At 29.5% G+C, this 6732-nt stretch overlaps 1 protein-coding gene and 1 pseudogene across 1 annotated transcript in view; both read left to right on the plus strand.

Moving 5' to 3' along the window:
• LOC118058301 (disease resistance protein RPV1-like) overlaps positions 1 to 6732 on the plus strand; it is a 71933-nt gene that overhangs the window by 58792 nt on the left and 6409 nt on the right. The window lies entirely within an intron of this gene.
• LOC118036810 (expansin-B3-like) lies at positions 5295 to 6578 on the plus strand (annotated as a pseudogene).

Here is a 6732-nt window from a genome sequence, read left to right on the forward strand (position 1 = left end):
TGATGCAGAATGATCCCAATTTGAGATTTCCAGTAGAAGAGTGACGCGGGCGGGAGCAATAGCACCAAAAACACAGAAAATTTAATGAGTAAAAAGAGTTACATATGTATATTCTTAATTTGTAATTTTATTTTTTAAAATTCAAGTATATGGTAAATGTCTCTCTGAGAAGTTTATAAGATTTAAAGTGAGGAAAACTATCTATATTAGAAACAACCTTAAATTCAAAAAACTTAAGGAAATTAAAATAGAATCCAAAATAAAAATAATAAATCTAAATTTTTTTAGAAAAATAACAAAAAAGGTTCCATATAGTAACTTCTAGGCATAATTATGAAAGATCCAATGATTCAAAAAGCAACAAAGTTCTTTTAATAATAAAATTATTTATAGAATCATTCGGAAAAATTTAAACCTGATTTTAAGATGAAATCTATCGTTATCTCAGTTTTAAGATGCCAACCTAGTTTAGTGGGAACAAGTATCCTCTTAGGTCTAGATTTATCTCACTAGTTCATAAAAATGTTTGTTATGCCATCCACATTGTCTAGTTAGATAATATCATTATATAATAGGGCATGTTTGAGAGTGTGGTAAATGTTATTTTTCAAAGTATTTTTTTTTTACTTGGAAATGCATTAAAATAATATATTTTTTATTGTTAAAAATTTATTTTTGACATCAGCATGTCAAAAAAATCTAAAAACAAAAAAAATTAATTTAAAATAAAAAAATACAAAAACATGGTTGGATTGAAATGTCAAATGAGATCATAATGCGTGTTGGTATAAATGTTAGTTACAACTTTGACTCAATTACAACTTTAAATATTGCTTTATGTTCTTAATATGTATGCTAGGAAACTATTTAATTTAATTTCATATATATAAGTACTTTACTTTGATTAATAAGTTGGCATGTTATTTTTAGTAATCATACTTTTAATTTAAACAGAACAAGTGCAATCTAAAAAATGTTAAAAAATATTCTCTTATACATATATTTTTTGAGATGTTTTAACTGACTTTAAAATTGATTGATAAAGAATTTAGTTTTGATGTGCAAAAGTCCTTACCGATAATATTTTTATTATTATTAGAATGATCAATTTCTATCTCTCTATATTAGAATATAGTTTTTTTTTTACCGATAATATTACTCACTAATTACACATTTTTTATCTCTCTATGTTAACCAAACACTACATAGAAACAAGAACTGCAAATATAATCTTTGGGGTTTTTTTCTTCGCTTTAAAAATAACATAGAGAGTAACTTAAAAGAGTTTTAATTTTCATTTTTGACAAAGATAGAATTTTATTTAAAAAAAAATATTTAATTTATTAAAATTTGAACATAAAAAATTCTAAATTAATTTGTAGCAAAACAAAGCATATTTCTATAAATTAATTACACATAGAAGTATACCAATTACGACTCTTTCCAAATTTTACCTCGGTATATATATGCTAATTAATGCGGTACTTTGTCTGATTCAATTAAAACTGCTTACATTGTATAAATAAACTCTATGTTATACTGTTAAAATAGATTATATGCTTGCTGAGTGTAAATCGCCTGCTATCAAGCTGTCACATGTGGACAGACAAGAATATTTATATAAATCTCTCTTTGAAATTTGTGGAGATGAAACTCTTCTAATTTTTTGTCGATAAATTTTGGAGTTTCCTTCGTAGTCAGATCATCGTCCAGAATTTTTGGGCATTGGATCAGTCACAGATTCTCATTGCTCCAAAGAACGAACAAAAAGGAAACATTTTTTTAACTTTTGATTGAATCCTGCCTCTTGTAACCCCACTAGGCCACAATACCCTTTTTTTTATTTCTTATTCTTAGCAATTGTTGCATAATTCATTAATTTACCTGGTTAGTAAACTCGGCTAACAAGTATATCAATCTAGTTTCGACACCTATCTCAACTCAATAGTTTAAACTATTAAATAAAATTTTAAAATATGATTTTATATTATTTTATAACACACATCCTCAAATAAGGGTCTTTTAAGCTTGAAACATGCACAGATCAATATTACATTGTGTTTAATTTTTATCATATAAATAGGGATGATGGGATTTAAACTCGTGACCACTTGGTCATTAAGATTTTTATACCATGTCAAATAATCATCCCATCCTAATTACTTAAACTATTAAAAAAAGTCTTAAGATATTATTTATATTATTATCTAATACGGGAACAGATTTTATAATAACTAATAAATAAAGATTGATTTGGTATATCTTAATCAAAAATCTATATTGAATTGTAATTATGTCGACCTGCTCAATAATAGTTGATTTAAAAAAAAAATATTTTTATTTTAATTTAAAAAAATTAAATCAATTCAAATTAATTATGAATCCATTAAATAGCATTTAATAACTATGTTAATTTGAAGGTTTCATTGGGAACAGCAAACATTATTGGTGTAATTAATGCCCTCGCAGTTTTTTTAGTTGATATGAGAAACATTAATAATGTAATTTGCAGGGTGTGTTTATAACCAACAAAATTGCAATTTAATTTTGTTGACGAATTCGAGTCACGTCTCTTACATCATGAATTATTACAAAAATAATTGAAACTCTTTTATCGGGTCTGTCCCAAAATCCAACTGGGTGGTCCAATTTGCGAATAGACAAAGGAGCAAATGCTAGACAAAAAATTGCCTCCATGGGCCACAAAAAAGTTCAATTATTGGGGACTTTTGTGCCAGTTCTTCTCAAGTGCTTTTATGTTTATTCAGATTTTTGATAGGATCTTGCTTGGCAAAGGAAAGGCATCTCTTCATAGAGAAATTAATGCTATGCAATAATTTGTGTTTCCTGCATGTGAATTTACTTGAGTTTTCTATGAAGAATAAAGGTATTTGGAAAGACTCCATCGGCACCTAGGCTACGTAAGGGCTTAAGCAAACCATTATTTTTGGAAAGAAATAACAATTATAGCAAGCCATGAATTGGACTGTCATCATAAATGTCTCAAATTTCCTATTTGGTAGGTTTTTTATATGATTCCTTTTGTTTTTAGGGTTAGGGGTCTATTTGAAATTGTGATAGTAATGATGATTTAAAATATTTTTTATTTAAAAATATATTAAAATAATAATATTATTTTTATTTTTTTTAAATTATTTGTGATATCATCACATTAAAACAATTTAAAAACATAAAAAAATTTTAAAAAACAAAGCCTAAAGATATATTAGGGTTAAGCTTTTGAAAATTTTACTTCTTGCAATCTCAAATGAGATCACACTTCAATGTTTGAATCTTGATAGCTATCATGAGAGAACAATTTCTTATTTATCTCACTCTAGTTTTGTTTGTTTCTTAATATATTGAATGAAATAAAATTATATATTTTGATTGAAGATACTAAATAAAACTTATTTTATATAATAAATACTTTAAGTATTCATAATATTACCCCATAAAGAATTTTGAGTTTATTTGAATCCCTCTAAATTAAGTTGAGAAATTTACGATTTAGTGCTTTGTATACAGGTGTTAACGATGATGTTATTTTCAACTTTACAGCATCAAAATCATATCTAGTTTTTTGGTTTAGATTTTAAAATGATTATTAAGGTGTGAATTTATTTTGAGAAAAACTCTCACGATCTATTCTTATTTTCAATTACCTAAAAACGATGCATCTTATGAAATTCTCAATGACATGTAATTTCATCTATATACATGATTCAATTAGTGGGATTAATTATAGTTGTTAAATCGAAAAAGATATTGAAATAATATAATTCGGTTGACATAATTAATAACTGAACTGATATATATATATATATATATATGATTCTTTTTATATTATACTTTTTTATTAGTAAGTTGTAAAAATAATATTATCATTGTAATTTTTTCAGATTCAAGTATTTATTTGTTTTTATTTAAAATAATACTATTAATTTTTATTCAAACTTAATGAATTGTTTTGAGATGAAGTGAATGTTTTCTAATTTTTTTCATTCTATAATTGTTGTTAGGACTAAAGTAAAAAAAAAAAAGAATTAATTTAATTGATATGACTTTCATTTTGATTTATTAAAAAAAATAAACTAAATTAAATTGTGGAGTTTTTGAATGTTTGCTTATAATAATTTCACAAACTTTTATTTCTAAAATTATTGTCGAGTTAATAAGAATTGCTTTCAATATTAAATTTAATTGATGATAAAAAACTGATTAGAGAGTTTTGTCTAATTAATTTACTTGTATTCTTATTGATTTTTCTCAGTTTTAAGGAATATCAAATTTATTTATTTGATATGAAATAATATTTATTTTAATTTTTTAATTTTTTATTTAAATTCCTTGTTTTTTTTTTTAATATCTTGTAGAAAGATTTTTTAAAAAAATTCTTTGGTTCATCCTGTTTTTTATATTTTACTATGAATTTATTTTTGCTTGTAATACCAAAATTAGAATTATATTTTAGAAGTTGGACAAACAACCAACAACCAATAATTTTAATAACTTGATTAACTTAATTAAAGTGAATCCAAACTTTAAGAAAAAAAAACATTTAAAGAAAACTAAAACAATATTATATTAATAAAATAATTATCCTCTTCAAGTTTAAACACAAATACGTGCTACCTCTCATCGTCTCGACTCTCAAACTCCAAATATTATTACCCGCGAGAATCAACGACTCCTCTTTTCATTTCCCTCTCACACTCACTCACACGTGCTCAACAAAAAAAAAATCATTTTAACGGTCGAAAAAGCAACTCCCTTTTCATTTTCTTAATTGACTAAACTACCCCTACCAAGCATTTCAATCTCTTTCCAGCCGACACGTACGGTTATGCGGAATTAACGCCTTAACCGTCGGCGGGACCCGGAATCCCAGTGGCAATCCTGTAAATAACGCCAAACCAATATACCACACTGTCATGAAAAAAAAAAAAAACAAGAAGCCTCAGTTTTGTTCTTCTATATAACAACCTGACACAGAGAGAACTCAGCTGAACAACACCACCACTTGAGTACATAGCGAGTGAAAAACTGTCGGCAAAGGTTGTAAAAAAACTGTTTTCTTTAACTGTTTTTCTTGGGTTCTCCGCCTGGAAAGTGACATTGTAAAGTATAGATAGTGGTGGTTGCGGTGGTGATTGGTGGCGCCGCCTGTTTGTTAGAGAGACCACTTGGTGCGAAGACCCTTTTGGCTCACAATGCAGCTCTTAGGGTTATATGTTGTGTGTTCTTAAAGTGCTTTTTGGGGTGTCTTTGGCAGCAAGTTCATCCTCAACATAATGTGGCTGACTTACACTGGAAACCGGCTACTGCCACCTGGATATGGCAGTCCTGACGGTGATGGTAGTGACGGTGGGTGTTCACTTTATGAACTCACTATTGTATTTCCAATTTTTGTAAATTTTTGGTGCAACATAATTTTTTTATCTTAGATCTCGTTTTTCTTTGTTTTCATGGTCAAACTCGGTGAGTTGACTCACAATTTGCCTCGTCCACTAGCCTTGGTAAAAGTTAACGGGGAAAGTAATTTCTTACTTTTTCTTGTTATTTATTTATTTATTGGTGATAAAGAAACCATGTACTCTTTCTTGTACAGAGATGGCGCGTATACTTTAGCTTAGCAATTTTGGCACCCATGTTTCTTAAGTTCTCGCATTCCCAAAACCTAAATTTGCATCCTTGAAGTATGTGACAACATGTAATGTGTGCAGGAGGGGCATGTGGGTACGGGTCATTAAGTGGATGTGAAGCCATTCAGGGGCCAGAGTTGGTGCAGTGAGCCCAGTACTCTTCAAGAATGGTGAAGGATGTGGGGCATGTTACAAAGTTAGGTGCCTAGACAAGAGCATATGCTCAAGGAGGGCAGTGACCATAATTGTTACAGATGAGTGTCCAGGTGGGTATTTGTTTCCAATGGCAACACTCACTTTTGACCTCAGTGGTGCAGCCTTTGGTCGCATGGCTATTTCCGGTGAGAATGGTCAGCTCAGGAACCGAGGTGAAATCCCGGTTCATTTATCGCAGGTATGGAGGAGGGCTCGTGTTTATATATGTGTGTACTGTTTGTGGTTAATCGTTTTCTTCTCCCTTTCTAGTTTAACTGCCTGTGTTTGTCATGTTTATTTTGTCACTTCTCTTAATAATTTTGGTTTTTTCTCTTTACTCTTTCTATTTTAAAATGACACAAAACCCTTTTTGTAGGACCCCATGCAAGTACCCAGGGAAGAACATTGCCTTCCATGTCAATGAAGGCTCAACAGATTATTGGCTATCCCTTCTAGTAGAGTTTGAAGATGGTGACGGTGATGTTGGATCGATGCATATAAGAGAAGTAAGCGATCTTCTTCCTTAATTTCTGTTTTTATTCATTACATTTTGGACTTTAGGCTCCGGAATCTTGGCCGCCATGTCTAACTTTGTAGTGTGCATATAAGAGAAGTAAGCGATCTTCTTCCTTAATTTCTGTTGTTATTCATTACATTTTGGACTTTAGGCTCCGGAATCTTGGCCATGTCTAACTCTGTAGTGCAGAGTGAGATGCCATTTACTCTCATGCGTCATGACTCGATAAAGTGCAAATAATCTATCCATCTTTTAGGCGTGTTGGTGCGCGCTACAGAGCATCTTCGAAAGTGTTCGCGTTCACTTTTAAATAAAAAGAAGTGCCTAAACGTGCTAAATTACATAATCAAAGTAGTGCCCGTCTCATGAAAAGCA

This window comes from Populus alba, chromosome 19 (assembly GCF_005239225.2).
Source record: "Populus alba chromosome 19, ASM523922v2, whole genome shotgun sequence".
NCBI classification, from domain to species: Eukaryota; Viridiplantae; Streptophyta; class Magnoliopsida; order Malpighiales; family Salicaceae; genus Populus; species Populus alba.